Source organism: Pelodiscus sinensis, chromosome 6, assembly GCF_049634645.1.
Source record: "Pelodiscus sinensis isolate JC-2024 chromosome 6, ASM4963464v1, whole genome shotgun sequence".
Classification (NCBI taxonomy): Eukaryota; Metazoa; Chordata; order Testudines; family Trionychidae; genus Pelodiscus; species Pelodiscus sinensis.
Genome location: NC_134716.1, coordinates 106061808 through 106086633, shown reverse-complemented (window position 1 = coordinate 106086633; position 24826 = coordinate 106061808). Strand labels below are relative to the sequence as shown.

The 24826-nt window shown below is 43.8% G+C and overlaps 1 long non-coding RNA gene across 1 annotated transcript; it reads left to right on the top strand.

Moving 5' to 3' along the window:
* Window positions 1-14251: 14251 nt before the first annotated feature.
* LOC112544747 (uncharacterized) lies at window positions 14252-22058 on the top strand. Its single transcript, XR_003088081.2, has 3 exons — window positions 14252-14535; window positions 18921-19073; window positions 20962-22058. It is a non-coding gene; the product is annotated as an uncharacterized LOC112544747 (long non-coding RNA).
* The last annotated feature ends 2768 nt before the right edge of the window (window positions 22059-24826 follow it).

The following is a 24826-nucleotide window of genomic DNA, read 5'->3' as shown; positions in this document are numbered from 1 at the left end:
TACAGATGTTAGAAAAAAATCTTTCAGAGTAGTTTTTCTATTAAAAAAAAATAACTTCCAAAATGTGGCTCTAAAGTCCCCCCAAAAGATCTGCATATTGGGTGCATATAAACTACATTCCTCTTTCAAAAGAGTAATGGAAATGAGGGAAATCGAAAATGCAAATGAAGCGCAGATTTACAAATCTCACACTTCATTTGCATAATCACGTCTGATCGCTTTTCTGAAAAAGGTTTTTTCTGAAAAAAAGCAGTCTAGACGCTTTTTTTTTAAAAAAACCACCCTTTTTCAAAAGAACTCTGCAAACCTCATTTTTTCAGGAGTAAGGGTTCTTTCAAAAAAAGGGTTTTTTTCCCCCGAAAGAACCGCATCTAGACTGCTTTTTTTGTTCCGAAAAAACCTTTCAAAAAAGCAATCAGATGTGATTATGCAAATGAAGCATGAGATTTGTAAACCTGTGCTTCATTTGCATTTTCGATTTCCCTCATTTGCATTCCTCTTCTGAAATAGGAATGTAGTCTAGACGCACCCATTCTGTCCTGTCACTCAGATGTAACAAAAGGCAAAACATTTTCATATAGCTACATAAGAACAGCCATACTGGGTCAGACCTAAGGTCCATCTAGCCCAATATCCTGTCTGCCAACAGTGGCCAATACCAGATGCCCCAGAGGAAGGGAACACAAAAGGGAATCATCACTTGTTCACTCTTCTGTCATCCATTTCCAGACAAACAGAGGCTAGGGACACCATTCCTATCCATCCTGGCTAATAGTCATTGATGGACCTAACCTCCATGAATCTAACTCTTTTTTTAACCCTGTTAGATTCCTAGTCTTCATAACATCCTCTGGCAAGGAGTTCCACAGGTTGACTGTGTGCTGCGTGAAGAAACATTTCCTTTTGTTTGTTTTAAACCTGCTGCCTATTAATTTCATTTGGTGACCCCCTAGTTCTTACATTGTGGGAATAAGTAAATAACTTTTCCTTATTCGTTTTTTCCACACCAGTCATGATTTTATAGACCTCTATCATACCCCCTTTAGTCTCCTCTTTTCTAAGATGAAAAGTCCAAGTCTTTTTAATCTCTTTTCATATGGGACCTGTTCCAAACCCCAAATCATTTTGTTGCCCTTTTCTGAACATTTTCTAATGCCAATATATCTTTTGAGGCGACCACATCTGTACACAGTATTCAAGATGTGGTCATACCATGGTTTTCAATGTACAGGGGTACATTACTCAAAGATTTGAATGACAATTTATTCCAGCAAAATAAAATGACTGGAGGTACGACTGGCTTTAAGATGATTAGACGTTTTAATATTTGCATCTAAATGAGACCCATTGCATTTAACTAGATCCAGTATTCTTGACACGCTAAAAAGGAAGCCAAAGCACCTACTTCTTTTTATGTGCGTGCCCTTCATGGATGTCAGAGTGCTCATTTTTAAAAAAAGCTTCCTTCACTATTTCCTAATGACAGGAACTGCCCACAGGGCTCCTGTCTGCATTTCTTACCCAGCCTCCCCTCCAACTTCAATCACATAACTCATCTGTTTACAATTACTATGGCAACAATGGATGCTATGGAAACTATTAATAAACTGTCACTGGGAATAAAAAAAAGAAAGAGTAATGACGTTTTAGAATAAATTGTAGGAAGAGAAAACATTTTAGATTTTCAGCCTAATTAATTTAGGGCCAGATTCTGACCTTTTTTCACATTCAGTAGTACATTACTCCTTGAGTAATCCCAGTGGGTACAGTTCTACAAAGCCAGAATCAGTGTATCAGAGTCTAGCTGTAATTTGTTTTCAGTTTCCCATTCTTATGTAGTTCTTTTTGATTTCTCTCGCTCTCTCGGACTGAAACCCCTTTAGATGAGATATGTTTTTAAATCCACCATTCCCTTTATTTACTATTATCTATCTGGTAATGCAGGCCTTACAGTAATGGAGCACTTCACAATTTTTAATATATTTATCCCCCCAACAGACCTGGAGAGTAGAGAATTGCTATTATTCTCATTTTACACATGGAGAAGTGAGGCACAGAGAGACTAAGTGTGCATCTACACAGCACCCTAAACTCAAAATAAGTTACGCAATTTGCACTATTCAAATTGCGCATCTTATTTCAAATCTATTTTGAAATTTGGCGCATCTACCAGCACGTAATTTCAAAATCATAGAATCTTAGAATACTAACACTGGAAGGGGCCTTGACATGTCATTGAGTTCAGTCCCCTGCCTTCATGGCAGGACCCAGTACTGTCTAGATCATCCCTGACAGACATTTATCTACCCTGTTCTTAAATATCTCCAGAGATGGAGATTCCACAAACTCCCTGGGCAATTTATTCCAGTGTTTAACCACCCTGACTGTGAGCAACTTTTTCCTAATGTCCAGCCTAAACCTCCCATGCTGCAGTTTAAACCCATTGCTTCTTATTCTATCCTCAGAGGCCAAGAAGAACAATTTTTCTCCCTCATCCTTGTGACACCCTTTTAGATACCTGAAAACCACTATCATGTCCACTCTCAGTCTTCTCTTTTCCAAACTAAACAGACCAAAGCGATTTCAAGCCATCCCTTATCCCTCACGCAATGAGGTTTACTGGGATGGTGAAATAGCATGCCCGTTATTTTGAAAAATATTTCAAAATAATGGGTGGCTTGTGTAGACACAGGGTAGCTATTTTGGGATACCTCCGATATACTGCAATAGCCATGCAATGTTGACATAGCCTAAGTGACTCTCAGGGTTACAGGGAAAAACAGCAGTGGAAATGGGAATTAAATCTGTGTCTCAGGTGCCAGTTCAGGACCCTAGCCATTAGTTTAGCCTTCCTTACTGTACAGCTTTGCTGCAATTTATTTCTACTATTGTATCATTAATTTTTTCTCTACAACAGCGTTAAACTTTTTAAGACCAAGGAACACCAAACAATATTTTTTTTTATGGGGAACACAAAGGATTTTTTTGTTGAGAAAAAAAAAACAAGGGCGGGGGAAAGTTATTGAGCAAAACCTGCCCCTTTAAGTGTGGACATTTTGAATTCTGTTCTTCTCCGCAGCACACCTCCAACTGCCACGCGGCACATTGGTGTGCTGCGGAACACAGTTTAAGAAACACTTCTCTAAAGTGTAGAGACAAATAATCAAAACTCATTTAAAAGATAAAATATAGAAAAAAGACAATAGTGGCATGTCTTTCATACATGCCAGCCTTAAAGGAAGTACTTTGCTGGATGAGTTATCTGCAGTCATGAACAACTGGTGCACCATACCAAATCATACCTGGTTCGTCTCATGGCATCTAGTGGTCCCCCAAGAATATGTCATGGTGCTCTCACAAAGCTAAGTTTTCCAGCACAAGGACACATTTGTTCCCTGAATGCTATGGAACTGGTAAAGTTCTGGTGGACAGATGTGAGGGCGGAATACAGAGTTTCTGAAAGGGACATGAACCCACCTGCCATAAATCATGCCCTATCTATACATCACAGAATATGCACTGGCTAAAGAGCAGGGTGTGCATGGCCTGATGGATTTTTGCTACTTTCTGTACACCTGTCAGAATAATCTAATTTTGCCCCATATTTTATCTGGAGAAAAACAGTGGCTAAGTGTGTAGTCCCTATTTTATATGCAGTTGGATTTTGGGTTGCAGCCATTCCACTTGGATGCAGAACTCAGCAGTTATAATCCTTGCATTTGCCAGTTTGTGACTGGGTTTACCAGCCCCAAACTGGGGAAGCAAGGCTTAACCAGGCTCATCTGGCTGAGGAAGTCCCACCCCCGAGGATCTTGAGGAAAGACCCTGGAAGAAGTCTGGTTGAGACTGGTGGGAAGTTGCCTAGGGCGGGAGACTGGATCCCGAGTAGCTCAGCATGTTGCAATGGGATTCTCTGCTGAGCGAGCAGTGGACCATGCCATTGCTAGTAAGGCCCTGGGCTGGGACCCAGTGAAGTAAAGAGGGCCCGGGTCCCACTATTCCCGTCTCAATTTCCAAACCCTAGGGCCTGCATCCCCTCTACAAACTGGGGTTGCTAGGCTGCATTGCCCCAGTAGGAGGGGCATTCATTACAGACTCTGGCTGCTATGCTGCATTGCCCCAGTGAGTGGGTCAGGGATTAGGACAGCCTCTGAGTTACTACATAAGCAGGGTTGGGGTGAAATTTAAAGAGCCTCGGGGAGGGGGGGATGCACCACCCCATGATACACCTGTGGAGCAAGTACAAATTCACAACTCATTAACACAATAAGGGCAGTGGAAATAGTAGAAATGAGGTGGAGGGATTTCATAGGCTTGGAATATTAACTTATTTGCACCCTTTAATTCTGACCCTTCAGTGTGCTCCATCCATATCCAGAAGAAATTTATTTATTTATTTATTCATTTAACATATATACACTTACGTTGCAGTGATATGTGTCATATATGAGGCTAAAGAACAGACTTTGGTCTCCATCACAATAGAGTGTAAAAATGATGTAAGTTAAAGCTTGTGTAAACACAAAACAAATTTTGCCATTCCTTATACTCATTCCATTCCTGCAAGTTAGGCCAGATCTCTACTAGGGAAGAAAGTCAACTGAAGATACGGAACTCCAGCTATGGGAATAAAGTAGCTTGAGTCAACCTACCTTAGGTTGAATTTCTGTGACATCCTCACTGTGATAAGTGATGAGAGAAACTCTTCCATCAACTTCCCTTACGTCTCATAACCTTACTAGGTCTGCTAAATCGAATCCCAGAAGATCTATCTCTGGAGTGTCAACCTCCAGGTAAGTATAAACAAGGACTTAATCTATTTAGAGAATAGCAACAAAAAAGATTGAGGCAGAAGGGATGAGACATCAGGAATGAAGCCAAATTATATGTATTTAGTTTTGAGGTTAAATGACGATCAAAGGAGAGATGAGCTAAAATGATCATATAAATACCAAACAGAGACAAATGATTTATAGTGCCATAAAAAGAAAAATGTTGGCTTTAAAGCCTTCCTTAGAGTGAATTTATTGAACTGTAGTATAGTCTCCTGTGGAAAGTAATGGGGCGTTTAAAAGTAGACGTGACAAAACACTAGAAAAGATACTGCGGAAAGATGGCTTTTAACCCTCTCATTATTATTATGCTAATATTATAGTTATAATGGCAAGAACTGGAGCTGAATGTAGAGTTTAAGAAAGAGCCTGAGGAACAATGTATAAATCACAATACTGTAATCCAACACAGAAAAACGAAAGTTGCTTGAAAGGAACTGCAGGAGTTGTCTTATATAGCGCTTCAGTGGGTTCATATTCTAGAAGTCCAAACAGTTTTTCATGAATGGCAGAAAACTCATAAAGCAGCTATTTTTCGGGAAGAGGGGGGAGTATGAAGACATACCAAACCATTGAAATCAAGGCTCTGAAAAGTCTGCGTTTCTTACAGAGTTCTATTCCTCTTGGCTTGACTGATATCTACCATAAAACTCTGAGTCAAAGGAGAAAGATAGATCTGTGAAGAAAATACATTTGAAGTGCCCAGATATTGCTATATACCATTCTTTCCCTTCATAGATTTGCCTTTTTAGCTTAAGTAATAGTGAAATAACAAAGGAATGCTTGAGGGTGCTTTATTTACTAGATTCCGGAGGTATGCCTTCCTGGATTGAACACCTGATTCAGATACAGTCTTGAGAATGAGTGTGTGCATCAAATTCCAAGATACAGTCTAATAAATGGAAAATATTGCTGAGGCAGCTAGAATTCCAAAGCTTTCTGATACTGATAACACTACACTGCAAAGATTAAGATAACCTTTGAGCCAAGAGTATTTGCTCTTAAGAATCCCCAAATTCTATGAACAAGCAGGATAATATGATAAAAGATTTAGTTCTCTAAAGTATCTAAAAGTATCTAAAAGTCCTTTTAATATCCAGTTTGACCTGGATGAACTAATATACTCTGATCTGTTACAGACTAAACATTGACAGAATCTTGGGCAGCAGGATGTGGTGTCACTTTCTATTCAGGGCAATTGCTAAAGATTAGAAACTAAGGAAATGCCTATAGGAGGGCTAGAATCATGCTTTAGGGGCAAACCACTGTTATAGCCCTGCTGTGACACTAAGCAATAGCTGAGAAACAGATGGGCCACACTGAAGCAGATTCTTATGTTGGAAACTGAACTAAGAACTAAAAGACAGAATTCTGAGGGAAAAAGGCCTCCAATTCCCTGAAACCCAGAGGGAGGGGATATTAGAATGAAATAAATATATAATCAGTATGGACAGAATTAATGTTTATACTCCTTTTTATACCTTCTTCTCATTCTTGTATTATAAACTCATTTTTTAAATGGAAGGATGCACAAACTTCCTCCCGAATTTGGTTTTTAAAATATTAATTGTCTTAGAAATTAAGTAAATTTTCCCATGCTCAGTGGGTATGAATAGGCTTTTGAGCATTTCTTGGTTTATCATAGAATCATAGAACACTAGAGGTCATCAAGTCCAGTCCCCTGCCATCAAGACAGGAACCAGTACTGTCTAGACCATCCCTGATAGATAGACTGTCTAATACGCACTGCTGCTTTTGTTGTTATTGTCATGTTGAATACACTAGTTATATTTCTATGAATTATTTAAGTAAACTATTTTAATGACCCTATTCTTCGCTGAAAGTAAACTTTGAATAAAGTTATTCTAGTTATAATGGGTTAGCTTTTCCCCTTAAGATCAGCACATGGAGAGGTTCCTTCCATATAGAAGGGGGCTCTTGGCTGCCCCAGCAGCACCACCCTTGACATACCCTGGAACTAGTGGATGTGTTATTTGCATACATCTCTCAAGCATCAGTAAGATAAACACCACCATAGAATGCAGCCTTCAGAGTTGCCAAAGACAAGGAAGTATGTATCTTTCATGTAGAAAACATCCTGCAAAATTTCAGATGGCACATCAGACAGCTTAACACTCAGCAGAGAGTGATAAAGTGCCAATTACAGAATCAGGGTATGTCTACACAGCAAAGTTATTTCGAAATAACAGCCCTTATTGTGAAATAACTTTCCTAGCATCTACACAGTCAAACAGCGATTTCGAAATACATTCAAAATAGCGGAGTGCTTATTTTGAATTTGGTAAACCTCATTCTACGAGGAATAACACCAAATTTGAAATAGCTATTTCAAAATAAGTGCTGTGTAGACACTTATTTCAAAATAGGGGGCCTCCAGCCTTCCCAGGGTACCCTGGTGGCCACTCCAGCCTCAACCAAGAATACTCCTCTCTCTCCCCCACTTCCCAGAGCCCTTAAAGAGGTAGACTCTGGCAACAGTGCCAGTGCCAGCTCCAAGCCTGCCAGCCAGAGCCAGCAGTCACTGCCCCTGACCTAGTGGCCTCAAAACATGAGCCAGCGAGCCACTGGCACCAGCCCTGCACCTCTCCCCAGGAGCAGTCTGCTAGCTCCCAGGAGCCTGCCAGGGCCCGGAGAAGGCGGGAGCCTTCCTGGTCCAGCATGGAGATCATGGACCTTATTCAGGTTTGGGGGGGGATGCCCCCAAAGTCCATGATCTCCGCACTAGATGTAGGAACGCGGCCATCTATGGCAGGATAGTTGCTAGCCTGGCCACCAAAGGCCACATGCAAACCCAGGAGCAGGTTTGCATGAAAATCAAGTTGGTCCAGCGAGACCCCCAACCCTGAGCTTCCCCTCCCCCTTCTTCCCCTTGCTTCTCCCTTCCAGCTCCCTCCTCCCAGGCTTCCTTCTCCCCTCTCCCACCCTTTCTTCTCCCCTTTCCCCAGTCTCACCACAGATTCATTCCCCCCCTCCCCCAGTTTTGTTAAATAAAGAGATTTTGTGTTCATGAAAATACATGTATTTTATTTGACATCAGGAAGGGGGATAGGAAGGGGTAAGTGGAAGGACATGAGGGAGGAATGAGGCACAAGCCCCCAGTTGGGCAGATCAGGGAGGCTCTTAGTGCTCCTCAGGGTGGAAGTTCTCCCACAGGGCCTCCTAGATGCTGACAGCCCCCTGATGGACCTCCTGGATGGCAGCCTGCAGAAAGTGCAGCCAGGATCTCAGCAACGCGTCCACAAGAAGCACCAGAGTGCCCAGGGGAAGCTCTGGCTCCATGTTGCAGAGTGCTGTTGTGTCCCAAGTGAGGGCAACCAGAGCACGCAGAAATAAAATGCTTTGCTGTCCCTCATCGAGGTAGGCAAGCAAGCAGGAAAAGCTGAGAACTGGCTGTCCAGGGGGACTCCTTTTAAGCACAGGCCTCAGATAGCCTCAGGCAGCAGCCACACAAAATAACTCCTGAACTGATGCCCTGCCAGACCTGGTTCCGGCCGGCCTTAAATGCAATTCAGCATCCACTCAGTGTGGATGCGCTATTTTGAAATAGCAAAACGCTATTTTGAAAAGCATTTTCTGTGTAGACACGTTATTTCAAAATAACTTATTTTGAATTAACTATGTTGAAATAAGATATTTCGAAATAACGCTGTAGTATAGACATACCCAAAAGGAGTTAGTGGTACTAGTGGATATGCAAATGAACATGAGCTCCCCAGTGCAATGCTGTGACTAAAAGGGCTAATATAATCCTTGGATATACAAACAGAGGAGTAATGAGCAGGAGCAGGTAGGTGTTTTTACCTCAGTGTACTCCATTGGTGAAACTGATAATGGAATGCTGCTTAGCTCTGATGTCTGGTTTCTTTTTTAAAGGATGTCAAAAAATTGAAGAGGGTTCAGAAAAGAGCCACACAAATAATTTGAAGGCTGGAGAAATTGCTGTACACAGGGAGACACTTAAAGAGCTTAGTCCATTTAGCTTATCAAAAAGTAAATTATTTGATTATAGTAACTCCAAAAGGTTCTGGAATATAGCAGAAAAAGGCATAACAAGAACCAGTGGCTGGAAGCTGAACCCAAATAAATTCTAATAGGAAATAACATATATCTGTAATACTGAGGATGATTAATCATTGGAATAAACTATCAACAAAAGTGGTAGACTCTCTCTCTCTTGATGTCTTTAAGTCAAGAGTCCCAGTTTTTTTGGAAAATTTGCAGTAGTGAAACACAAGTAATTGGTCTCTATAAAAGAATGACTGGGTGAAATTTAAAGGGCCTGTGATACACAAGAGGTTAGACCAGGGTAGCGTAAAATACCGTCTGGGGGACAGATCTAACCCGCCAAGTTGGCTGCAAGGCCCTGTTTGTCTGTGAACAGCTGCAAGCTGAAGGGGGAGAGGGTTTGAGGCTTCACACGGTGCCTGCACCTCCACTACAATCTTGCAGCTCCCATTGGCCAGTTTTCTGTACACTGGAAGCTGCCTGTTTGAAGAAGTTTAGAAGTTTTGGGGAAAGACAGACTAGAAAATAAAAATTAGTGTAAAACAGTCCCTTGTAGTTGAAAGTCTTCTAATTGTTGTCAGTTCTTCACAGACCTCAGCATGATGACCAGTGCCCCATGTCTCCTGGAGTAAGACGATAGTGATGGTATTCTGAGTTCCAATCACTTTTTATATAAAACAAGTCAGTAAAGTTTCATGATACTCCCTAAAAAATCTCACTGAGCTTCCCTCAAATCCTCAGACACTTGTTGCATGGGCCAGGGTGGTCATGATGAACAGGAACTATTTACAGGACAGGAGAGGAAGAGCAGGGGTATAAAATTTGCTTTACAGGCCTACCCCAAAATTCTGAGGCTGGCTCTGTAGCCCACTAGCTAACCTCAGGAGCATAATTAGGACAATAAACAGTTCTATAGCATGAACAATGTCAGAAAAACTAGATTTATTTTATTTATATCTAAACTCACCTTTCTGTAAGGGGATGGAATAAGAAGACACAAAGGCTGTGGCTTTAGTATCTGGTTAATATGATTATGGCATTAATAAAGACTATGAACTCTAATTTCACAAACATGTAAACTGCTCCAACTGTTATAAGAGAATTGTGTGAGGATGCAGGAAATACCATAACTAGAACTGTCACGTTCACAATTAAATGTAAGGAACCTTGACAAATATTTCTTTTCTGCTCCTTTTCCTTTGGTTTGAAGTTTTCCTCTGGCTACAAGTAAAGTAGGTTCTCTTATTTTGCATTTGTTTGCTGCTAAATTGTTAGTACTTGGATGTCTTTAAAGACTTCTAACAGTAAGTAGGCAATGGACTGAATGCTTTTTAAAAAAAACCTGGGGAAACCATTTACAGGGCTAACTAATGTTGCATATTAAGTTGCAAAACTGAGGGAAGTAAAAAGAAGAGAAGCTATTTTGTACTCACCATTCAGGGTTTTGGGTATCCAAACTAAAGCAATGGTCCAAAGAACAGGAAGATAAAGTCATAGCAGTACCACATGAAGTGGACAGAATCCAAAAAAAAAAAAAACTCTTTTGAAGGTATCTGTTCTTGTAACAGAACAGAATGTACTCTTAGTTTGAAACAGCTAGATTAAAATATTGCAGAAGAGCTATGCAAAGTGCATTCATAAAATGACTATGTACAGTTCTCACAGTTAAAAAAACTGCCATGTTTAGATAAGAGTCCTTTTCTTTCCACTGCATAACATTATGAATAAGAATTTTGCATCAGGAAAACTTTCCATTTGAATTCTGCAATTCTGTGTTGTGATGAAGAGTGCATAGTGGAATGCTATTTGCAGCCTCACCAGAATAATAATTTCAAGATGAGGAAGTTACTCTTGTATACTTTCTTCCTATTCTTCCTTGACATGTGAAAATAAAGCCAAAAGCCTGAACAAATGTAGTCATTGAACATTGCATGGCACTTTTTGGTAAGAATAAAGGTGTTAACTATGACCAAATCATGGTCAAATTCCAATCTGGGTATTTTAATTTTCCACGCCTAACATTTCTCTCTGCAGTTTCAATCTGATACATTTATTCTAAATTGTTTCTCTGAAGGCTAGTCTAGATGAACCACTAGGTGTCAAGGGCTCAGGTGAGGTTTATAGCACTCTAGCATTCCATGCACCAACTGTCCATGTGGATCCTAGGCCGTGTCCAGACTCAGGGTTTTTGTCAACCGCTCCTGTAAACCTCGTTTCATGAGGCTCAAAGGAGTGGTAGACCGATCCGCGTCTAGACTGCTGTGCTGTGCCGGATCAGCTGATTGTCAGCACAGTGCGGCAGCCATTTTTATTTTAATGACTATGTCCAGTAAACTGTATTTGACACACCCTAATAATAAATGTGATACATAAATTATACATAATGATACATAAAGTTAACACAATAAGATCTCCCAAAGATATTGCAGGAAACTGCCATATCTGTCATACAACATAACACAATGGTGTGCACAGACTGGTGTATATTGCTCAGACAATGAGATAGCAAACATTGCAATCTGCATGTTCAAATATGAAACCTGCAGACACAAATGCAGAGGTCATACTGAGCTCCCTTTGAGTATCTGACTCATAATTACACAGATCTGGGCAGAATTACCAAACCATTATGAAAATATAACTGGTGTTTTCTAGACTGCTCATTAGCCTACACTCTGACTGAACTAGTATGGAGATTGAATTACTTCTCACCCATGGAGAGAGTATTCCTCTCTGGTCAAAGTGCGGCTTTTCTTTCGATGGCGGTAAACCTCGTTTCACGAGGAAGAACGCCTTCCTTCGAAAGTTCCTCTTTCGAAAGAAGGCGTTCTTCAATGTAAAGAGGCTGTCTTCGAAAGAGAGCATCCAGACTCGCTGGGTGCTCTCTTTCGAAAAAGCGGATTTCTCTTTCGAAAGATCCGCCTGCAGTCTAGAAGTGATCTTTCGAAAAAGGCTCTTTCGAAAGATGCTTTTGAAAGAGCCTCTTTCGAAAGAAGCCTGCAGTCTAGACATAGCCCTAGTGTTGTGCATTACATTTCCCTAATGAGCACTGAACTAGTCCTGTTTCATATCTTTTAGTTAGTGCATACCCAACTACTGAACTGCAGATTTACATCCAAGCTTACTGCACACTCACTGTTGATCTAGACAAGTCTTTAGATATAGCCCTGCTGCCACATTTCACACAAGCAGTGGCCACACTTCAGAGTTATGAAAAGTCACCACTGCTTATAGTCAGAGTTTTGTTAGACTTTTTAGAGGTGTCCATGAAACCACTTTGAGAAATCTTCTAACTGGCCACTCTGGCGTGTTTATTTACTTGCTCCACAGCCCCGGAGCCTTGCGGCTCTCATTGGCTCCAGTCCACTATTTGCAGCCAAGGGGAGCTACGGGAAGCAGCGATCCAGTCCACACCACTCCCCACGGCTCCCTTTGGCTGCAAACAGCAAACAGAGGCTCCGTGGCTATGGGGCTGGTAAATAAACACACCACAGTGGCCAATTAGCAAGTTTCTCAAAGTGGTTTTGCGGACCCCTTTGAGAAACACTATTTTAGAGGCTTCAGGATCAAATGTGCTCATGGGCGATTGGTGAAGGTAGGGCTGGGGGAGGCAAGCCTCCAGTCCTGCCCCTTCCGCTGGGGCCCCACCCCACATGGGAGCCAAGCTGCTTTCCCACCCCACCCCCCACCCCACAAGGAGACAGGGCATTGCCTTGCACACGTGCTCCCCACCACCACCATGGGGAAGGGGGCGGGGGCAGGTACATAGCCCCAGCCTCCCCAGCTCACTACACTGGGGGAGGAAAAGGGATGCACAATCTGAGCCTTCCCTACCCAGAGCACTAGGGAGGGAGGAAGATACACGGCTCCAGCCTCCCCGGCCCCAGAGCATAGGGAGGGCAGGCGGCATGCAGCCCTAGCCTCCCCTGCCCCAGAACACAGAAAGGGAGGAGGGCATTGCAAGGCTCACTCCCTGGACTTTGACTCTCTGTCTGGTACCCCACTTTGGAAGAGAGACCCTACAGTCCATTTGTCTTGAACCCAATCTGCTAGCTTGGCCCTGCCCACACTTCATCCCCAGAGCATTTACTGGAGACGTTCTGGGGGTAGAGTGTTGCTGTCCCCAGTGCCTGCCTTCCCTCTGCTCCTGGCTGGAGAGGCAATATGTGAATTCTTTTTCCCATCAGGATTTTAATTTATAAAAGACCCAGTCTTGAAATGCCTTCCCCAAACAAGTAAAGGCCTCATGCACCTTAAAAGTTGTATGGACATGAGTATATGGGATTTCAAAGCAGTAGGTGCCTTGTGCAAGGGCTCTCCACAGCCACTTTTATACCACTGAGACATTCATGATGCTCTGTGGAGTTGAGGATGTTGGTTTTTTAGAGGCATGGTCAGTGGGTGAATAATTGATATGAGGCCAAATGGTACAAAAACTGCACAGCACAGAAGCACTGGTTGTGTCTGTTACCCTCATGTCCCTCCATCAAAGTCTTCCTCAAATGTCTATCAGTCATTGGATGTGGCCCAACGATGTATGTGCTCCATCTTTGCCTTGCTTCCAAATCAGAGGTTAAAATTCCATCTCTATAACAAAGTCTTTCACTTTGGTTGTGGGTTCAGGATTGGATCTTCACTGTATGTTGTTGTAAATGGGTTTGGGGAAACAGTGTTCAGTGACCCAATTACAGAAATTAATGTTGCTATGTTTTAATTATAAATGTGAAAAGCTTGAATTTTGTTTAGTTGTTCTTGGTACATAGAGACTGTGTTTTGATAGGGTATCTACGCTAGTGAGTAATAGAGCTCTTAGGTTAAGTCTACACAGCAGCGTTATTTGAAATAACTGATGTTATTCCAAAATAACATAGTCCATGACTACACACAAGCAGTTATTTCGACATAATATCAAAATAATGTTGAGCTGGAGGACTGCTTCCTCCGACTCCTGTAACTTTCATTGTATGAGAAGTAAGGGAAGTCAGGGGAAGAGTGCTCTATCTCGAAATAACTGCTGTGTAGATGGCACCAAAAGTCAAAATAAGCTGTTTCGACTTAAGCTGCGCAATTAGCGTAGCTCAAGTTCCGTAGCTTATTTTGCTTTTAGCCTTCCCATGTAGACGTGCCCTTAGAGTCACAACACCCTTTAGTTAACAGAGGGCAAATATTTGCTAATATTCAGGTGAACTCTTAAAACAAATTTCACTATATACTTTGAATATCTGTAAACAAATCTCCTCATTATCACAAGATCCCTTCTGACCAAACTGACTCATCATGTTTTTCTTCAACTATTGCTGACTGACCAATAGATTATCTTGGTTTTGGTTTATGAGCTAGACTATGTAAGTTGGAAACTAAACTTAACATTTACAACAAAGCAGTATGAACATCTCAATTTCTCCTTCTATTGACATCACAAAGGTGGCTCTGAATCATAGCTATTGTCATGGGGTGAATGGCCCTTCCCCACTCTGGGGACCTGGGCCCAGCACCTCAGCTCACCCCGTGGTCTAGCCTCGGCGAAAGCCCCCAGTGGACTGGGCCTTTTGGCTCGGGGTCTAATCCACCACACCCCAGTCAGCGGGGTAGGGCAGCCCAGTGGCCAAGTCTCTAGCGCTCCCCCTGTCTGTGGGGTCAATATGGCTCAGTGGCCAAGTCTATAATGCCCCCTTGGGTAAGTGTGGCCCAGTGGCTGAGTCTGTAGTTCACTAAGTGGCTCATCTCCCTCTGGGGAGCAAGGGAAGATGGGGGTAGGGAGACCCAGGCCCTCCCTCTCCACTGGGCTCCAGCCCAGGGCCCTATCAGAGGTAGGTGGTTCCCACCACTGGCTCGGCAGGGAGTTCCCCCCCGAAACACACTGAGTCTTCCGGGACGCCTCCTGCTCCCCACTCTGGGGTACTTCCTACCCTGATCCCCTGGCTGGCTTAGTCTCAACCTGTGCTGATGGATTCTGCTGCAGCTGCAGAGGTCATGATTGGGGCAGCTGCTGCGGCTGTAGCCTCTGGTTGGCGTGGCGACTGTGGCGGTGCACTGGCTGCAGCTCCGGCTGGTGCTGCGGCTGGAGCTTGTCCTGCAGGGGCAGCTGCTCCTGTGCTCTGGCAGGAGCTCCTTCCGCTCCGGTGGTCAGCCCCAACTGAGCTGCTCCTCTGGCCTTTATACTGGGTCTGCAGTTGGAGCATGCCCAGCAGGGCTGCAGGGGAGGGGCCTTCTCAGCCCAGCAAGTCTGGTTAACCTCCCCTTGACCAGTGTGGGGTTGGTATGCCCCGTCACAGCTATCGTGATTGTAGCTGTATCAGGCTGCTTTTTATACCACTTTTCAACTTTCCAGAAGGACTGTGGAGCAGAGTGGAGGCATTCACTCTGCTCACACAATCACACCAGTACTAAACACAATATTTTGATATCTCATGGAGTCCTGTTGCCTTAAGAAAACATGGGACTAGAAGTGGAAATTGAATCTCTCTCCTTTTTTGTAGTAGTGCATATCCTCAATATTAGACTCACAGTCAACTTTTAAAAGAAGCAATGCATATTTCCTTACAACAACTCAACCCAAGACATGCTCCTGATTCCTAATAGAGATTGCAAGCTATCTCAGAGGAGAATGTGTAAAGCAGTGCTTCTGCTTACAGCCTCTCTCTGGGTATGTCTACACTACCCCGCTAGTTCGAACTAGCGGGGTAATGTATGCATACCGCACTTGCTAATGAAGCCCGGGATTTGAATTTCCCGGGCTTCATTAGCATAAGCGGGGAGCCGCCATTTTTAAATCCCCGCTGCTTCGAACCCCGTGTAGCGCGGCTACACGGGGCTCGAACTAGGTAGTTCGGACTAGGGTCCTATTCCGAACTACCGTTACTCCTCGTGAAACGAGGTGTACCGGTAGTTCGGAATAGGCACCCTAGTCCGAACTACCTAGTTCGAGCCCCGTGTAGCCGCGCTACACGGGGTTCGAAGCAGCGGGGATTTAAAAATGGCGGCTCCCCGCTTATGCTAATGAAGCCCGGGAAATTCAAATCCCGGGCTTCATTAGCAAGTGCGGTATGCATACATTACCCTCCTAGTTCGAACTAGGAGGGTAGTGTAGACATACCCTCAGCTTTGGTATGTTCACCTTATAGGGAGAATACCTCAGTAATGCCATGATAATCCTGAAGTCTATCAAAATATGATACCACTGACTTCAGTGAAACACTAAGTGGATTGACACTCTGGGTTATAGAATCACAGAATCATAGAATACTAGGACTGGGAGGGATCTCGAGAGGTCATCAAGTCCAGTCTCCTGCCCCCATGGCAGGACCAAATACTGTCTAGGCCATCCCTGATGTTATGAGATCAAGTAAAACAAAACTCCTGCTCTCTTGAGATGATTAAAGTGCTAGACTGGAGTTCTCTCTGAATCAATGTTCCAACATGCAAAAGTAATAGTTTCTCTCTTGTTTCACAGTTTAGAATAAAAGGCTCCAAGCAAGAGTGCCCATTTCCCCATTGCCCCTTGTCTCTCATTTCACCCTAGAGGAATAATATAATATGTACTATACATTAATCCATTTATTAAAAGAGACAAGAAAAGTAGCTTGCAGGAAGAGAAGACATGAGAAATATTGAGGAATAACAGGAGTAAGAAATAAGAAAAAGAGACTGGAAAGAATTAGATGTAGAGAAAGCTTGGAAAAGTGAAAGTGAGCCACAATAGTGATAGAAGGTAGGAGAAGAAAAGATCTTTGGTCTTTTATTAAACGTACTGGAAAAGCAGCAACACTAGACTCTTCTCAAGACCTATTGCTTACTGAAAAACAGATCTTTATGATCCACCCTTCCTTCTCTTTCCCAAACTCCATTTATATCTAAATGCTACAAAATATTCCCCAGTGTTTTAAATCAACTCAGCTGAGTGTTTGACATGAGCAAATCCTTGAGCAGATCCTTGGTTCTAAATAATCAACTTTCCATAATATGTCAAGAATCTGGCACTGCTCCTCAGCACTTAGTGCCAGCAGCAATCTGAATTTCAGCCGTATGAAACGGGGAAGAATTTAATTATGAGTGCCAGTGACATGCTTGGCTTAAAAGGCAATATTATTCATCAAATGTTTTACAACAAAACTTTTGGTAATTTTACTATTATCCCTAAATTGGCTGATCACCTATATCATTTTACATGCAGCTCTAAAACACCCCTCTTGTTCTTTAACCATTTGCCACAATTAAGATCAGAAAGGGCATTTTTGTGTAAAAAGTTCCTTTCTCCATGACCACAGCTCTCCCTCTGGACAGCAAGAACCTTGAAAACAGGGCCTTTATTTATTTATTGTAATTGTTATATAACACCCATCCCTGTATAACTGGCTGAACTACAAAAGTTAGCAACAACAATAAATAAAATAAGTCTGGACCCAGTGGCCCAGAGAGAAGCAACTGCTCTGCCAAGAGAATAGCCAAGGAAAAAATAGCCCAGAAAAAAAAAAGATGGTGAGAAAAGGGAAGACAAAATGGTCAAAGATGCACTGACCAGAAAGGTCAGCACCATTTGTATATATAGGTATTCATATGTTATTATCACTGCTATATGCAACCACCTCAAACTCAGCTCCAGAGACAACTGCAGGCAGGATGTGTGTCATGGAAACAAGAAGTCTCTGTTTCTATGCGGAAATCAGTGCAGTGCAAGGACAAATCAGCCTACTGCATCCACTTTGGAAGAACACTGGAGAAGCAACAATCACTCACCATCCTGATCTTAGATTATCAAGGATTTTATGTCTTAGTATAAACAAGACCTTGAAAATCCAAATCTTTTCACCTTTGGGGATATATTAATGTACAGGGTTCTTGCAAGAGGACACAGAGCCAGCGTTCAATTATAGCTCCCTCACCCATCCCCTGTTGAAGTCAGAGGTGCTTTTGGATTACACATCACATACTGTAGTACAACTGGCACATTCTAACTCCGTTTAGTGGGATCTTTAGTGGGATTCTGCCTGTTCCTAGAGAAGGGCAACTAAGATGTGACAGGATTATGATGATCAATAGATGGCTTAGGCAGTGGTGCTATAAGGAGGGCTTTCGGATGTGTGGTCACTGGGAGGCATTTATGGACAGAGGACTGTTCTCTCGGGGTGGACTTCACCTAAGTAGGGAGGGAAATAGAATTCTAGGATGGAGGCTGGAGAATTGCTAATATAGTTCCTATTTTTAAGAAAGGGAAAAAAAGCGACCCGGTTAACTATAGGCCTGTTAGTTTCACATCTGTAGTATGCAAGATCTTGGAAAAAATTTTGAAGGAGAAAGTAGTTAGAGACATTGAGATTAATGGCAATTGGGACAAATTATAACATGGTTTTACAAAAGATAGATCATGCCAAACCAACCTGATCTCTCTGTAGATGAGACCAAAAGTCATGAGTTCTGTGGTAGAGTTTTGTTGTAAGTAGAAAGTGATTACTCTGTGGACTTCTAAGGTATGTAGTGTCACCTCCCTGCCATCCTTTCGGGGCTTTAGGAAGAAGATGGCTAAGTAGATGAGTTCATTGCAATGGCATGAAGTAAGTACTTTTGGGAGAAACTTGGGATGTGTACGAAGGATCACTTTGTCTTTATGAAAAATTGTGTGTGGGGGGGTTCACCATCAAGGCTCCCAGATCGCCCACTCTTTGTGTGGAAGTAATTGCAACAAAGAAGGTGACCTTCGTCAATAGATGTAATAGAGAGCAGGTAGCTAGAAGCTCAACAAGCTTTCCCACAATAGCCCTAAGCATGAGATTTAGTTCCCATGCAGATGTTGGATCCCTTAGTGATGGAAACATACTGTGTAAATCCTGGAGGAATGGTTTGATAGATGGGTGAGTAAAGGCAGAGTAACCCTGTACCGGGGTATGTAGAGCTGCAATGGCAGCAAGATGTACCTTGATAGAGCTTAGAGATAGACCGCTCTGGTGTAAGCCTAGGAGGTAGTGGAGAATATGTGAGACATCTGTGTCTGCTGGAGTACAGTTATGTTTCAAGCACCATACTGTAAACCAGTGCCATTTTTATTTATATGTTTTCTCATTGTAGGTCTACGGCAGTTCATGAGAGTTAACCAGCTAGCATCCATGCATGAAGATGAAGTGACTGGACACCAGGATGATGTATCTGCCTGTTCTGTTGTGTGAGCAGGAATCAGACTGGTGGAAAGCGATGAGGTGGAGCTTCACTCATCTGTCGGAGGTATGAATACCAAGTTTGTCTGGGCCAGCTGGGACCTGTGGGGATTACCCTGGTTCTGTCCTGTTCAACTTTCAGTAACCCCCTTTAGAGAAGTGGGAATGGTGGGGATGTGTACAGCAGGGGTGCTTCCCACTTTATGCTGAATGCATCCCCTAAGGAGTGGCAGACTGTGCCTGCTCTGGAGCAATACTGTGGGCAGCGAGTGTTCGTCTGGGTTGCAAATAAGTCCATCATGGGAAACCCCCACTTCCTGAAAAGAGGAGTCAGCACTGAAGGACTGATTCCCATTCTGCTAAGGTTGTCTGCCAAGGAGATAGGTTGCCACCAACTTTATGTTTCATGGGATGCACCATTCCCACTGGAGAACTGCTTCCTGGCAGAGCTGATAGGACCAAGCTTCTCCCTGCCAGTTTATATAGTGCATCGTTGTGACATTGTCCAGGAGTATTTGTACTGTTTTGTTTTGGATCAGAGAGAGGAAGTGTACACAAGCATTGCAGACTGCTCTAAGCTTGAGCAGGCTGATATGTCATTTGGCTTCCTCCGGGGCCCAAATAGTGAAGTGAGTGTTGTGATTGTTAGTGATTCTGGTGGTTATTGAAAGGGGACACCCTTGTACACATGGTTGTACACAGTCTACCATGTGAGAGAGGCCTTTATCTAGGCGGGCATTGCAAGACGTTTGTTTATATGATGGACGTACAGCCTGTATACCGTATATAACCATGCCTGGAGTGGCCTCACAAGGAGGCAGGCATATGGTACCACAAACATGGCTGCAGCCATGTGTCCTAGAAGTTGGAGACAGTGGTGAGCTGTTATGCGTGGGCTGGCACGTGCTAGAGATATGAGGTCTACAATTGCTGAGATCCTCTGTTCTGGTAGGGAGGCTATTGCAGTCCTGCAGTCTTGGTGCACTCCTATGAATTCTAAACTCTGGGTAGGAGTTAGAGTGCATTTTGGTAGATTTCTCTGGAGCCCCACACTGTCGAATAGGGCTCTAGTGGTTTTGACTGCCTGTCCTGTGTCACGCCCTATGGGACCTTTTAACAGCAGTCATACAAGTTTGGGAATATGGTGATCCCCCTTCAGCGCAGATGGGTTGCCACCACTGCAAGGACCTTTGAGAAGACTCATGGGGCTGTTGAGAGTCCAAAGGGTAGCACTTTGTACTTGAAGTGTAGGTCCCCTATTCATGAATTGCAGAAAGCATCTGCATTGAGATATGAAAATAGGTGTCCTGGGGGTCGAGGGTAGACAGCCAAGCTCCCTTTTCCAAGGCAGGAATGTTAGTGGCGAGGATTGCCATCTTGAATCACTGGGACTGAACAAAGCAGTTGAGTTTGCAGAGGTCTAAGATAGGCCTCCATCCTTCTGTCTTCTTGGTGGTGAGAAAGTAGTGGGAGTAGAACCTCTTGCCCCTGTGCTCAGGTAATACTTTTTCTATGGTCCCCAGTTGAAGAAGGTGTTCTGTCTCTTGTATGAGCACATGTTCGTGAGAGGCGTCCCTGAAGAGGGACAGGCAAGGGAGGGGGTGAGAAGGTGGGATAACTAAAAATGGGATGCAGTAACCAGTTTTGATGATCTCCAGCAGCCACCTGTTGGTGGTGATGGTACACCATGTTGGATAGAACACAGCTAGTCTACTGCCAAATATTGTGAAGGAACACATGCTGCTGTGGAAAAATTGTGGCTATCAGACCCTTGATCAGCATTTCAAAACACCTGTCAGGATGTGGATGGCTGCTGAGCTGTGTCTGCTCAGAGGTCTGTCTGTGCCTACTTTGTTGTGGTTGGCACCTGTTGTCGTATTACCTGGGTTGCTGATTGAAAGGTGTAGGTCTGTACCTTCGCGTGAATTACCTTCCCTGTTTTCTTTTTCTAACAGACATGTGTATGCCGAGTGTCTTCAGTGTGGCACGTGAGTCCTTTAGTGTATGGAGCGAGGCATTGGTGGATTCAGCAAAGAACTTGGTTCCCTCGAAAGGCAAGTCTTCATTTGTGGCCTGGACTTCTCTGGGAAATCCAAAAAGTTGGAGCCACGATGCCCATCTCATGACAACTGCACATACGATGGCATTTGCTGAGGTATCTGCAAAGTCCAGTTTGCAGTTGGGAGATATTGTGGCTGGCATCTGCCAGATGATATTTGCAGGGTCCATGAGAGCTTCATTCATCGGGAGAGCAAGTTTGGCATGTGGAGAGGCATGCAATATATTCGGCAGCTTATGCTGACTTACAAAAACCTCCTGCTGACTGTATTGCTGGGGGAAGGAAGGCAATTGTCTTCTAAGTCACTTCATTGCTGATGGTCTGTCTGCATTGCCTTTTAAACTCTGCAACTCATCGCAATCTTTGTTAAACCTTGCAACTCGCTGTCATCTTTGTAAAACTTTGCAACTTTGTAACTCTCAGCAACTTTGCTTTATAAGTTCAGAAACTTACTGTAAGCTGCAACTCTCAGCCATTTTGCATGTAACTTGCTCTAAACTGCATTCTCCCGAGTGAATGAAGAGAGGTGTGTGTGTGTGTGTGTGTGTGTGTGTGTGTGTTTGAAGTTGCAAGACTGAACACATGGTGATGAGTCATCAGACTGCTGCTCTGCTGGACCAAGGGAAGTCTGGGTATGCTCTCTGGTGACAAAGGAGGATGAGTCACAGGAGCTACATAGACACAATAAAAGGAGAGAGCACAATGCAGATACCCCCTCTTTCTTTCTTTCTTTCTTTTTGAGAAGTAGCCACCAGTTCCCCAGCCATGATGAGCAGGCAGACCCTCCAGAATCTACATGCCTTGTCTCCTTCTGCAATCCATATTTGCCTGTGCAAGTGTGCGAGTGCCTGAGAGAAGGAATGAATGTGTGTGAATGAGCAAATGAATGGAGGTGTGTGTGTGTGGTATGTGTTTGTTTGTGTGTGTGAGAAATAGCTGGTTCCCTCTTTAGTTTAAACCTTTGGTGGCAGCTCTATCTTCTTTAATTTATGAATAAACTCAGGCTAGTGTAACCCTGGGTGGTCTCCAGTGGGAATTTTTTGGGGTAACACATATGATGGTTTCTAGGGGTGTGTCTAGACTATATGGCTCCATCGACGGAGCCATATAAAGTAGTTTACTCAACATAGTCAATGAAGCGGGGATTTAAATAATCCCCACTTCATTAAAATAAAAATGGCCGCCGTGTTGTGCCGACAATCAGCTGATCCAGCACAGCGAGGCAGTCTAGACGCAGATCGGTTGACAAGGAAAGCCTTTGTCAACTGCTCCTGTAAACCTCGTTTCATGAGGCTCAAAGGAGTGGTAGACCGATCCGCGTCTAGACTGCTGTGCTGTGCCGGATCAGCTGATTGTCAGCACAGTGCGGCAGCCATTTTTATTTTAATGACTATGTCCAGTAAACTGTATTTGACACACCCTAATAATAAATGTGATACATAAATTATACATAATGATACATAAAGTTAACACAATAAGATCTCCCAAAGATATTGCAGGAAACTGCCATATCTGTCATACAACATAACACAATGGTGTGCACAGACTGGTGTATATTGCTCAGACAATGAGATAGCAAACATTGCAATCTGCATGTTCAAATATGAAACCTGCAGACACAAATGCAGAGGTCATACTGAGCTCCCTTTGAGTATCTGACTCATAATTACACAGATCTGGGCAGAATTACCAAACCATTATGAAAATATAACTGGTGTTTTCTAGACTGCTCATTAGCCTACACTCTGACTGAACTAGTATGGAGATTGAATTACTTCTCACCAATGGAGAGAATATTCCTCTCTGGTCAAAGTGTCAAGATTCCTGGCAAGGCCCGAGGGGAGATCTCTATGAAGCCTATACAGCACTATATCTAACTGGAGAGTAAACAACAGACTCCTACTGTGCCAACTCTTCACCCTTTGTAAACATAAGCACAGAATGAAAAATAGGAAGAGACTAGAGTATCTTTTGACAATGATACATGCAGCTTTTATTGTTCATGTGCATATACTTTAATAAAATGATCTTTGTCAGGAGCTCAACTGCCACTCTCATTCAAAATTAGGCATTTCTAAATGTATTAGTGCACTGAGAATATTTTGTAAGTAAAAATGCATACAATGGAGAAAATGATTGATGAATATAGTATTCCACACTGCTTTTTTATTTTCTCACTATGCTGTAATATGGTTAATAAATACAATAATAAATAATAAATGAAAATAATAATAATAATAATAATAAAGAAAAGTGACTCAGGGTACGTCTACACTACAGAGTTAGTTCGAACTAACTTAGTTCGAATTAGTTAATTCGAACTAAGCTAATTCGAACTAACGCGTCTAGAACTAAAAACTAGTTCGAATTAGCGTTTTGCTAATTCGAACTAGCAAGTCCACATTGAGTGGACTCTGAACAGGGCTTAAGGATGGCCGGAAGCAGTGCCGGCAGGGCATAAGAGGAGGACTTAGAGCATGGAGATGCTGTCTCAGGCTAGCCGAGGGCTGCGCTTAAAGGGTCCCGACCCCCACCCCGGACACACAGTTCTAAGGGGTGCCCCGCTTGCAAAGAAGTTCTGGCTTGGAGTGCCCGGAGTACCCACACTGGGCACATCACACCACTCGGCCATCAGCCCAGCTGCACTTGCCGCAGGCTGCCATCTGGGGAGAAGGAGTAATTGGGGGGCTGCAGGAGAGCTTCCACCCCCAGAAGCCCGCAGAGCCAGCCCAGTCCTCCCCATCGGGGGCTTGTACCCCATTCCTCCCTCACCTCCTTCCACTTACCCTTCCCTAGCCCCCCTTCTTATTGATGTACAAAATAAAGATAACGTTTCTTCCAACATTGACTCTGTATTTATTGAACAAAACTGGGGGAAGACTGGGAAAAGGAGGTGGGAGAGGGGAAGAGAAAGGCTGGGAGAGGGGAGGGCAACCAACATGATCAGGGGTTGGGAACAGGTCCCAGATGAAGAAAGGCTACAGAGACTGGGACTGTTCAGCTTAGAAAAGAGGAGACGGAGGGGGGACAGGATAGAGGTCTCTAAAAGCAGGGGTTGGGTGGAGACGGTGCATTCAGAAAAGTTCTTCCTGAGTTCCCAAAAAGAAGGACTAGAGGACACCAAAGGAAAGGAATGGGTAGCAGGCTTCAAACTAGTAAGAGAAAGTTGTTCTTCTTCCCAAAGCAAATAGTTAACCTGCGGAACTCCTTGCTGCAGGAGGCTGTGAAGGCTACAACTAGAACAGAGTTTAAAGGGAAGTGAGATCAAGTCATGGAGGTTGGGTCCATGGAGTGGTCTTAGCCAGGGGGTAGGAGTGGTGTCCCTGCCCAAAGTTTGTGGAAGGCTGGAGAGGGATGGCACGAGACAAATGCCTTGGTCACTGTCTTCGGTCCATCCCCTCCAGGGTCCCTAGGGTTGGCCGCTGTCAGCAGACAGGCTACTGGGCTAGATGGACCTTTGGTCTGACCCAGGACGGCCATTGTAAGCTCAGGGCTCAGGGTCGGGGGTCTCAGTGGACCCCCTTGATTTTCATGCACACCTGCTCCTGGGTGGCCAGGCTGGCAGCTATCCTGCCCTAGCCGGCCGCTTTCCTGTGCCTAGTGCGGAGATTGTGGACGAGGTCCACGATGTCCGCACTAGCCCAGGAAGGTGCCCGCCTCTTGCGGTCCAGGGCAAGCTCCCGGGAGCCGCCAGCCTGGTCCCGGCAAGAGGGGGTGGGCTGGGGGGCATCGGGTGGGTGGCTCTGTGCCGTGCCAGGTGC